General features: G+C 35.6%; 1 pseudogene; it reads left to right on the top strand.

Moving 5' to 3' along the window:
- The first annotated feature begins 6,559 nt into the window (after positions 1-6,559).
- Positions 6,560-12,799, top strand: part of LOC107719175 (3-phosphoinositide-dependent protein kinase 1-like) — a 9,302-nt pseudogene continuing 3,062 nt past the window's right edge.

The raw sequence follows: 12,799 nt of genomic DNA, 5'->3' as shown, positions 1-12,799 counted from the left end.
ACAGACTGGATCTGGTGGCTACGGTGACCTCGGAATAAGAGAGAAACAGATTAATATTAGTGTAGATGCCATTCTTCTAACGATGTAGCAAGTACATCGGGTGTTATGGGAAGTGTTTTGCTGGGATGTCCACTCCTGTTAGGATTGGGGTCTGTTTGAATGTCTTCCACTTGAGAATTATCTTCATCACTGTGGAACGATCAACTTCAATTTGTTTGCAAATGGCTGTATTACTCTTCCCAGATTGATGGCAACAACAATTGCTTCTCTAAGATCATTGCTGATGTCTTTCCTTTATTGGCATCGTGTTAACACAAACCTGAAGTCTCCAGACCAAACTGCCAAAACTTCTGCTTTTATAGAGGTGCTCACTCTTGGTGATGATCAGTTAATCAAAGGTTGGCCTATTTGATTAGCAGTGCCTGACTGCTACTTACCCTCTTAATTCCTATGCTAACAATAAGGGTGTCCTAACTTTGTCACATATGGCTTTTCCATTTTGGCATTATTTTTGGTAAATAAATAATGACACAGTGCAATATGTCTTGTGTCGTTGTTTATCTGAGGGTTTGGTTTCCAAAATTTAAGATCTGCCAAGGAACAGATTTTTTTTTTTTTTTACTATGATACAGAAAACCATGGAACTCTATAGGGTGTTCTTACTTTTTCACATGACTGTATATGGAGAGTGTAGACAAACAAACAAACAACCACTAAATAAATAAATAAATATGAAAGTAACTATAAATAAACTTTAAGAGGGTAAACTTCTATACAGGTAAATGGGAGAGTGTAAAAAATACATACATACATACATACATATATAGCCTACATAAATAGGAAAGGAACTATAAATACAATTTAAGAGGGCAAACTTCTATAGAGGTAAATGGAAGAGTGAAATAAATAAATACATTTGGAAGTAATTATAACTTTGAGCAGGTAAACTTCTATAGAAGTACATGGGAGAGAATAACAAATGCATGTTTGCGATCACATTTGCTTCAACAGCAAAAGAAAAGTATCCACATGAGAAATACATTATAGGCTAGCTAGAGAGATGGATTACTGCCGTCAGAAGAGCGAAATGCAATCTTTCAGTCTCTGTAGCCAACTCTCGCAAGATAAAGAAGCAACCGCAGCTTCAAAAACAAGCCCAATATTTTTTTGACGATTTATTATCATCAATATTATTTATTATCAATTATTTATTACCAATAAATCAGCCTAAAACATAGGCCTATTAAACTGAAACCACTCCCTTTTATCTGAAAAAACACTCTTTTAATCACTTTTTCATCTGAAAAACAGAAGATATTTTACAAAAATCAGCAAACTGCAACAAAGTGGGAACAAAACTCATGTCCAATCACCTGTGAGCAGAATAGGATTGGAGTGATGGAAAAGTAGAAAAACACAAGAGCTTCAAAGGGGAGCTGTAATATTTATAGCCTACTAAAATATAGGCTATTCGAACCATATTTACTCGTAGTATCAGTATAGGGCTACTTGTTTTTTTATTACAGCCCGTGATAATTACCGTAATACATTACAAAAACATTGTAAAAATTAAGAAGTAGGCTAAAAGAAACGTCTACTTCTATCATGGCTTGGATTACAACGTCACGCGCCTTCTTTTTGAACATGATTTAGATTTTTCTCCATTGGGGAGGGGGGTGGGGGCCGAACATTTGGCAAATTACTCTGCAGCACTTATATTGTTGCACTGGTTGGCTATTAACTGTGAGCAGACAGCGTGTCAATCAATGCATTGGAGAATACGGCGAACATAAATAAAGAAACGAAGCAACAAGCAACCATATTTTTTTAAAATAAGCCCAAAAAACTGCAACCCGCGACCCGGGATTTTTTCACGCAATTTTACAAAGAAAGAAGCCTAAAGTCGCGTATAATACGCAGACTTGGCAACTCTTTCGGCGTCTCCCTCATTGCCCGCGCTGTGCCGCCCTCTGCTGTCTAGAGTGTGCACTGCGCTTTTCCCTCCGCTGCGCGAGCGCTTGTTGTGGTGTGACGTCAGAGCTGCAGCGGCCATCCACTACAGCTCTGCAATGACAACATTACTGAGACATTTTCCGCCTGCAGCCGTCCATGGCCAAGACCAAGAGCCAAGCTGTGAGTATATGATGAAAAACACAACATAACACTCGAGTCACACTGAATGAGAGGATGTCCTGGAGTCGCATCTTTACTCACGCTGTCTAAATTAGCCACTTGCTATCTTCTTCTAGCTAAGCAGCTTAGTGTTTTGGGAGGGGTTTCACTTTAGTAAGTTTTATTCTGTAAATGTAGTTCAAATAATTTAAGCAATTTGTTTGTTTGTTTAGGCGTTTTGGAAGACGAAGGGCACGGGCTTGTTTCTTTCAGCATTTCCTAATTTTTATGTTATAAAAACAATAAAAATCCGTGCTTTAACATAGTTCATCGTTATTGCATGTAGTTATGTCATTAGTTATATACAGTGTAATTTTATTGTAGTTACTGTGGTTGTTTTGACATGTAGTTTGTCAGCTGACAGGCTAAAAACAAGCAGCAGTGCTCGAGAACATGCCAGAGGAAGTGACGCAGCAGCGCAGAGTCGGTTAATGATGGATTTGTTTAATTTGTTTAAGGTGTCTGTACAGTCACCTCATGAAACCGCTCTCACTAGAGACATGTTCACTTGACAAACAACACCATGACATTTAAACAGCCGTACACCAGCTAATCCAACTCAAAAGGCAACTCTGACTGTTTCTGAGACATGTAAACAAATATTGCTTGTCATTAGGCCGACATGATTATTTCCACAAATTAGCCCATATACAGATTCAAAGCAGAGGCGTTGTACTAGGATAAAACAGCAAAACAGGCTACAGAACTGAAGAAAATTATGTTTTTTTTTCTTGGATGTGACTTTGATTAAAATCAAAAAGTCAAACAAGTTAGCATTTCATGGGTGTTTTATATTTTACAGTTTACTTTTTTTTAAGGATATTTGTTGCACAAAATTACAAAACAAAATGTACAAACCGAAATGTTACGCTTTTACACTTTATGGTCATGGAAAACCTGGAAGAGTCATGGAAATGGATCAAATCTTAAATATCATGTAAATATTGATATCAAATTTTCTAGAATTTTCAGAAGCATTTTGTGTCTTTTTAGTATAGAAGCGTGTTTCTGTAAACTATCAATTATGACATAACCAGTCAAATTAAATGAAACTTTAAGTCATAATTATAAGATTAAAACGTTAAAATTATGACAAACAGTTGAAATTATGCAATATTAAGTCACGGCAGTCAAAATTATGTCATATAAAATCATTATTTTATCTCGTAATTTTGCCTTTTTATCTTCTCATAATTATGGCTTCTCATAATTTCAACTTTATATGTTATGACTTTATGTGGCAGAAATGGACTTTCACATATTACAGATTATTTGGCAGTAAAATAAAATCATTTATATATATTGGAAAATACACCACAGCAGTATCCAGACAATGATTTCTAAAACTACTTATTTAGTATCACAATTTAATTCACTAACATTTAGGGGCCAGAAGAAAATACCCTGTAAATACTTCCACAAGATCAATAGCCTGCCGCTAATAAATACTAAAGTTAATTAGACAAATGCAGCTGTACTAGGAAAACTGTGTTTTGACATCTGCGTTAGGATGTTGTTTATGTGACCACATATTTGATAATGAGCCACAGCACATGCAGGAAATTCATGCTGCAGCTCTTACCTACGAATGCACTGAATGAAACAGTTACTCAGAGTCATTGTGCATGGCTGTGTGTGTGCTAAACAAGTGTTTACACTCTCGAAGACACGATCTGACATTTGCAGCTTGTATGTCTCGGCATATTTGGCATCTACAGAGATGTTGTCTCACAAATGTTTAACAGCAATATGCAGACAGGCTAGACATTGTCTTTTGCTGTGTTTGATTAAGATTATGATTTGTTTTTCAAAACATAAAAGCACTTTGTCTAGACCTTTATGAATGTGTTTTCCTTGTGAAGGCACTTTATGACCAGGCTTACTAACTCGTTTGCATTCACGCTTGTTTTGGCAGCCTGTCAACCTTTACTATAGTGTTCTTTCATGCATACAGTGCCACTATTTGCTTTTTAAGTCACCCAATGCTGGCTGTTAAAGATGTCATGTCAGGGTATTGTATTTGTTGACTCTTATCAAAACTTGACTTCCTAATCTAGTTGTAAATGTGACTTCCAGGAAAGATGTCCGTTGTGCGATCAGATTACGGCGTGGTACACTATTTTGATGGCATTGATCCTGAAGGAGGTGGAGGCCTTATTCTGCAGCTTGTAATTGTTACTGTTCTTTTAGCCATTGTGTTTATGCCACTCCCATTTATGTTATTAATGTGCTATTAAGGAAGTGATGTTACCTGTTAATACACACACTACCAGTCGAGTTTCTCATGATCTTAATATATTCTGACAAACATAATGTCTATGTGTGTATTTCTTCAGAAATCCAATATTTTAATTGAAATCAAATTTTTTTAATGGTAAAACATAATTATGTCAAAAAGTAGAAATTCTGAGATAGGCCCAAGTCATTATGAGATAAAAAGTTAAATTCAAGATTTATAAAATTATGATAATTAAGTCATTAATGACAGCCAAAATTATTACATATTGATAAGTAACATAATTTTTATCTCATAATTTTAAGTTTTGAATCTTCTCATAATTATGGCTTAGTAGTTAATAATTTATACTTTTTATGTTGTAAATATGACATTATGTCATAATTAGGATTTACCAACGCATGGGTGTATGTGAGGAAATGTCTTTTATGTATTCGAGATATAATTTGACAGTACATATTTTGCTAATTTGAATACATAAATAATAATAATAAAAAATATATATGTATAATTCTAAGTATTAAGATGATTTGGAATGGCTGGTGAACCAAAAATGACAAAAAAAAAACATCCCAGGATGCTTCTTTTTGTCACTGCATAATGCATTTTTTCATACTATTGATGACTTAAAAAATGTTATTCGAAATAGTATTATTCAGAAATGAATGAATGAATGAATAAATAAATAAATATATAAAAATTCAAATAAAATAGTAATAAAAATAACAAAAATAAAAAATAGTATTAAAAAAGAATTAGATGGTGTGTAAAAACTTTTGACTGGTGCTGCACATGTCTGAGATTTTCTTATTTTAGTACTGTTTACGGGCAGTTTAAATTCGTTCTACCTTTTAATGTGTCATAATATTGTGTGTATATGGCATGATTTCTACTATTGTCTGTATGTCAAGCTCCTGCAGCATCCATGTTGTCAGTTACAGGCAGGGGGACAGTCCTGTTTAGTTTCTGTGGTTGAGTGTGTTTGGCAAAGTGGTATTGGAGAAGTGCCTTATGTAGCAGGTGTCTGGAAAGTACCAGGGTTTTACACTAATAACAGAACCTTTTAGAATATGTTTTTCTCTCTCTCTCCACATTTCTCATAGTAAACAAATGAAGAGTGATCAGCCTGCGTTGGGGAAGCAGGTCTTCCTTTATTTGCATGGCTTCGGGTGTTATCTTAAAGCTAAACTGCCTCATGTTGATACAGATATACCTTTATGTATAAAAGATACATACATACATATAGCAGTGGTCTAGCAGTCCAGTAAACAACATGCTCCTAACTGGATAGATGAATTATAATTAGTCTTGTCTCTCAGGTTCCTCTTTGTGAAGATAGACACTGATAGTCTTATCTAAATGCGACATTGCCCCATATAAACATAAAATGGCATTTACAAGTAAATAAATAAAGATGTAGATTTGCCTACAAGAAAGAACTCTACTGTACTTGCTTGGATGTTATTTAAAGTAAGCATCCAATATTCACCCAAAAATGAAAATTTGCTGAATATGGGCTCACCCAAACTCAGGCCATCCAAAATGTTGATGAGTTTGTTTCTTCATCAGAAACAGATTTGGAGAAATGGATCATTACATCACTTGCTCACCAATGGATCCTCTGCAGTGAATGGGTGCCGTCAGAATGAGAGTCCAAACAGCTGATAAAAACATCACAATAATCCACAAGTAATCCACATGACTCCAGTCCATCAGTTAACATCTTGTGTAATGAAAAGATGTGTGTCTGTAAGAAACAAATCCATCAATAAAACATTTTTCATGTAAAAAAAAACACGAGTCCTCTATTCATAATACTGCTTTCTCCAGTAAAAAAAGTCACCTCGTCTGAATCAGGAGAGAAATATGCCCAGATCAAGCACTGCTTACAAGCAAAGCCTTTTCAAAAACAGTTCCAAACAAAATAAATTGATGGATTTTGATGTGAGAGGACAACAGGGGATGGACTTTTTACTGAGAAAGCGTTATTATGGATTATGGACTCGTATTTTGTCCAGAAGCAATGGTTTTTGTTTTATTAGGCTACTGATAAGATTGTAGTGATTTAAAACTATTTGTGTAAACTTATTAATAAGTTAAAAAAAAAATAACTAAGAGCACCTTCAAACGATCACCTCGTGAGTTTTGTTGAGGTACAGCACATGTGGTCAGCATCAAAATTGTGGTTACACTTAACCAAAACCGTGGAGCAAAAATGATGTTTTTGTAACTTCATCAGGGTAAATATTTTGCGTTCTCTGCAGCGTAAACAAAGGCAGGTCTGAGTGAATGAATGCGAGTACTCGTAATCCTGGGTGAAAACAAACACAGCCCTCCCCTCTGCGGAAGCTGTACTGTACTTTATCAGCTGCTGGTTACTGCCTCCAAGGTGGTTTTGTTCCTCATCGCACATGCAGCCGCATGTCTGAGTCTGTGTCATGTTTGCTCTCTGTGTGTGTTTTGTTCGTTCAGTAAGATGCTGCTCCCATCCAGCCTAGCGTGGCGTTGTGTCCCTGTGCTTTTCATCAATGGTAAGGACTCCGCTCAACTCCAGCCTTCCTCATTGTCTCAGTATGGAGGTCCGCGGGGGTGAGGCAAGTGCTCAGCCAAAGACGTCTACCATCAAGCCTCCACAATCACGCAAGAAGGAGGATTTCAGCTTTGGCAAAATTTTAGGAGAGGGTTCCTTCTCAACGGTGGGTACAATTTTTTGTTTTAGTAGCCTGCATGTCAGCAGACTTTGCAATAAAATGTTTAATATTTATTTAATAATGAACAATTTTAAAACAAATTTATATTTTTTTGGGGGGTCCCAACTAGCCAGTTCAGTGACAGATATTTTTGGTAGTTTAATAACAATAAAGTTTTACGATGACTTCATTGATTTGTTGTAATAGCTGTACACATTTGAATTGCAGGTTGTGCTTGCAAAGGAACTGGCCACAGGAAAGGAATATGCAAGTAATGGGCATTATATTATATTATATTATATATGTGTATATATATATATATATATATATATATGATTTCGCCCTCAGTTATGCAAAGAATGGAGAACTACTTAGATACATTCGCAAAATAGGCTCATTTGATGAGACTTGCACAAGATTCTACACTGCTGAGATAGTTTGTGCGCTCGAGTATTTGCACGCAATGGGAATTATTCACAGGTAATTTACACTTTTGACCAACAATATGACCCTAGGAATAATTTCGTAATGCATTTTTAAATATTCATTTGAATTTTTATTTATTCATTTATTTTTATTTAGGGACCTTAAGCCAGAGAACATTTTACTGAGCGAAGACATGCACATTCAAATTATGGACTTCGGGACAGCAAAACAGTTATCAGCAGACAGCGTTCAAAGTAACGCACCATTATTAAATATTTCGTGGAATTGCTTTGCTCTGGTTGTTGTTTTTTCCTAACGACTGTCGTTAACTTCCTTCAACCCCCTTGTAGGTCAGGCATGAAGCGTTTGTTATCTATAGATACACTCACAACAGCTCTCAAATAACATAAATATGGGACAGTCTATCATTTTTCTTTGTGCACATATATGAGTTGTCAGCCAGTGCGGATACGGCCACTGAAGATATGTAATGATGTTTTGCCCACCTAAATCTGCTCTAATATCAAGATTTGTCTTTACAGCAAGAGCCAATTCTTTTGTTGGCACTGCACAGTACGTTTCTCCAGAGCTGCTGATGGAAAAATCAGCCTGCAAAAGGTTTTGGCATTTAATGTGCAATATTACCAGATTAAGATTTGAATAAGTTGCATTGAAATTGTTTTATTTTCTGTGATATTTCTCTTTTAGTTCTGACCTCTGGGCACTGGGTTGTATAATCTACCAGCTGGTGGCTGGATTACCTCCGTTTAGAGCCGGGTAAGTTATTGATCAATTCAGCTTTAGTTCAATTAAACATTCAAAATAATGTGGTGATGATGCTTTGCACTTCAACTGAAGTGCTGGTGGTTGATCACTGTTGTAATTGCAGTTTTAAAAAAACATGGTGTGAAATAACAGGAAGTGTTCTATGTGATCAGAGAGAAGGATATATTGTCAAGCATAGGTCATCCCTTTTTCGTAAAGCTCTACTTCACGTTTCAAGATTCACATAAATTATGTATCCTTTTCAGAGTAAAACTGTGGTGTTGAGCTGTGAAACTGTGAAATGAAATCAAGTGTGTGTTTGTTAAACTCATTATTACTTTGTTAAAATGTTCTTAACTTCTAATCCATCAGATTTCGCCCTCAGTTATGCAAAGAATGGAGAACTACTTAGATACATTCGCAAAATAGGCTCATTTGATGAGACTTGCACAAGATTCTACACTGCTGAGATAGTTTGTGCACTCGAGTATTTGCACGCAATGGGAATTATTCACAGGTAATTTACACTTTTGACCAACAATATGACCCTAGGAATAATTTCGTAATGCATTTTTAAATATTCATTTGAATTTTTATTTATTCATTTATTTTTATTTAGGGACCTTAAGCCAGAGAACATTTTACTGAGCGAAGACATGCACATTCAAATTATGGACTTCGGGACAGCAAAACAGTTATCAGCAGACAGCGTTCAAAGTAACGCACCATTATTAAATATTTCGTGGAATTGCTTTGCTCTGGTTGTTGTTTTTTCCTAACGACTGTCGTTAACTTCCTTCAACCCCCTTGTAGGTCAGGCATGAAGCGTTTGTTATCTATAGATACACTCACAACAGCTCTCAAATAACATAAATATGGGACAGTCTATCATTTTTCTTTGTGCACATATATGAGTTGTCAGCCAGTGCGGATACGGCCACTGAAGATATGTAATGATGTTTTGCCCACCTAAATCTGCTCTAATATCAAGATTTGTCTTTACAGCAAGAGCCAATTCTTTTGTTGGCACTGCACAGTACGTTTCTCCAGAGCTGCTGATGGAAAAATCAGCCTGCAAAAGGTTTTGGCATTTAATGTGCAATATTACCAGATTAAGATTTGAATAAGTTGCATTGAAATTGTTTTATTTTCTGTGATATTTCTCTTTTAGTTCTGACCTCTGGGCACTGGGTTGTATAATCTACCAGCTGGTGGCTGGATTACCTCCGTTTAGAGCCGGGTAAGTTATTGATCAATTCAGCTTTAGTTCAATTAAACATTCAAAATAATGTGGTGATGATGCTTTGCACTTCAACTGAAGTGCTGGTGGTTGATCACTGTTGTAATTGCAGTTTTAAAAAAACATGGTGTGAAATAACAGGAAGTGTTGGCTTTGGTGTTTATGACTTGTTTGTGTAGACAGTACAGAGGGCTTCTGAGGAAACCCCAACCACTGGGTCACATGACCCGCTTGCCGTTTTGGTTACATTACAACCAATACATTGGCTTGGACGGCAGTTGAAAACAAAACACTCAACCACGTGACTAACTTAACCCTTTCGTTCTCTCAGCTGATTCAGAGCTCTTCGCTGCAAACCATTCAGTTGATATTGATTTAGTTCAGTTAATCATTTACTTTTGTCTTTTAATAGGAACGAGTACTTGATTTTCCAAAAGATAATAAAGCTGGAATATGAATTTCCTGAGAAGTTCTTCCCTAAAGCTAAAGATCTGGTGCAGCGACTGTTGGTAAGAATCTTTGTTTCCATTGCCTATCATCACTTTCGGGCCGCACGAGTGTGTTGAAGCACACTCATTGTTTTCCTTCTGATTTCAGTCTTTGGACCCTAGAAAGCGGCTAGGATGTGAGGAAATGGGTGGGTTCAATCCACTGAAAGGCCACATGTTCTTTGAGACAATCTCATGGGAGAACTTGCCGGTTCAGACTCCACCCAAGCTGACCCCTTACCTACCAGCCATGGCTGAAGATGATGAAGACTACTATGGCAATGTTAGTTACATTTATCATACCTATTATGCACAATACTGTGAAAAATTACATATAAACAGTGTTTTTGATTGGTTTTTGTTGTTGTTTTTTTCTTTCTTTTTTTTTTGTGTTGTTTTATTTTGGGTTATTTTTTGTTATGATTTTTATTTTGTTGTTTTTGTTTCTTTGTTTTGTTTGGTTGTTTTTGTTCTGTTTTTTATTTTGTTTCTTTGTTTTGTGTTTCGTTTGGTTGTTTTTGTTCTGTTTTTTATTTTGTTATTTTTGTTTCTTTGTTTTGTGTTTCGTTTGTTTGTTTTTGTCATGTTTTTTATTTTGTTATTTTTGTTTCTTTGTTTTGTGTTTCGTTTGTTTGTTTTTGTCATGTTTTTTATTTTGTTATTTTTGTTTCTTTGTTTTGTGTTTCGTTTGGTTGTTTTTGTCATGGTTTTTTTTTGTTTCTTTGTTTTGTTCGGTTGTTTTTTGTTATGATTTTTATTTTAGTTTTGTATCTTTGTTTTGTGTTTCGTTTGGTGTTTTTTTTGTTGCATCGTGTTTTTTGTTTTGTTTTGCTTTGTTTGTTTTGTTTTTGAAAATAGCCTCATGCATTAAGAAATCAAAATTGACCACTTATTAAACCTATAAAAACTGGGTTCAACTTTACAGCTAACGTTTCATGTTTCTTTTAAGTCTGGATGAAATCAAAATTGATCCTATTTACTTAGCACACCTTACTAGTCTTGTGGTGAACAAATAACCCGGGCAAGTTAATCCACTGAAAATTACTTTGTCTTCGTAATATCGTCAAAATCTGAAAATTTGCTTCCCATCTAGAATGGTGTTTCTTCTAATGACGTCAGCTTGACGGCTTGTGCAGAACATCCTTATACCCTCTCCTGACCGTCAACCTGCTGTGAGCTAGAGATGGTGCTAAAATCAAGCCCTGACATCTTTTTTTTTTTTTATCATTTAATATTCTTTTTCACTTTTTGATACAAAATAAAATCGGCCACAAGTTCAGGTTAAATTAAAGTTAAATATTTAAGTTTCTATTAATAGTACAAATTGTGAGCTCATAAGTGCAGGCTCGCTGGGTCTTGTCACTGTGTACTGATTTGCTGTTTTATTTGAATCCCCCAGTATGAAGATCTCCTCAGTCAGTTCAGCAGCCTGCAGGTGGTCCCATCCAGCTCATCTCAGATCGTCCCACTGAGATCCTGCAGCAATATTGAGCAGTACATCCATGACCTGGACAGCAACTCCTTTGAGCTGGACCTGCAGTTCTCCAGTGAGGAGAAACGACTTCTGCTGCAGAAGCAAACAAGTGGCAACCCTTGGTATGTTATAACCTTCATTCAGAAATTTGTTTTCTTGCTCATAAATGTTCATTCTGGTTAAATATTAAATTGCCATCCTGTAGTGACAGCGCAGTTTAAACACACATTCATTTTGTTATTACACATAGTAATAGAGATTATAAAGGGTTGCGTGTGTATGTGCTAATAATGATATTTTTTATCTCTTGCATTTCCTGTTAGGTTTTTTTTATAGCATGTTGTAAAATGAACTCTTGATCATTATAGTTCTGTTTTCAACAACAATAAGTAGCACTAACTGCCAGCTTGTTATTCATTAACATCTGCTATTTTTTTCTGTCTTAAAGGCACCAGTTTGTTGAAAATAACTTGATATATAAAATGGGACCAGTTAACAAACGAAAGGTAAAAAAAAAAATTCTCCCTAGCTCTTATCTTTTATGGTATCTAGAGTGAAAAACAGGTGCATGTTTTCTTTCTTTTTTTTAAAGAGTTGAATACGAAAACAAATAGCACCCTCTTTTGGCTGCAGTTGGTAATGACAGTAAATGTTTTTGACCCTTTCTTGTTTGTCATTTTTCACAGGGACTGTTTGCTCGACGCCGTCAGCTTTTACTGACAGAAGGGCCACATCTATATTATGTGGATCCTGTGAATAAAGTACTAAAGGGGGAAATTCCATGGTCTCCAGAGTTGCGTCCCGAGGCCAAGAATTTCAAGACATTTTTTGTCCACACGGTAAAAATTATAGTATTTTTTAAAACGTTTTTATTACATTATAATATAAATACATAAGTAGTTTTATATATAGATATTTCTATAATTGATTTGTAGGTTATGATGTTATAGTTATTTGACTAATATTTGCCTTCCCTAGAAGCTTTATGGATAGTATTAAAGGTGACATATCATGAAAATCGGACTTTTCCAGGTTTTAAGTGCTATAATCAGGTCCCCAGTGCATCTACCAACCAAGGAAACGTGAAAAAGATTAACCCAGTAACTTTGTTTTTGGAAGCCTTTTTCTGCAAGCGTCTGATAAAACGAGCATGTCAGATTTCGCTCCCTTGGTGACGCTCCCTTGATCCCAAAGGGATCTCATTATAATATTACCACCCCTTAAAGGGGTCATATGATGCTGCTAAAAAGAACATAATTTGGTGTATTTGGTGTAATGAAATGTTTATGCGGTTTAAAGGTAAAAAAC

This window comes from Sinocyclocheilus rhinocerous, unplaced genomic scaffold, assembly GCF_001515625.1.
Source record: "Sinocyclocheilus rhinocerous isolate Xijiao unplaced genomic scaffold, SAMN03320098_v1.1 scaffold2982, whole genome shotgun sequence".
NCBI lineage: Eukaryota > Metazoa > Chordata > Actinopteri > Cypriniformes > Cyprinidae > Sinocyclocheilus > Sinocyclocheilus rhinocerous.
The sequence above is the reverse complement of the archived record's forward strand: the minus strand, read 5'-3'. Positions and strand labels throughout refer to the sequence as shown.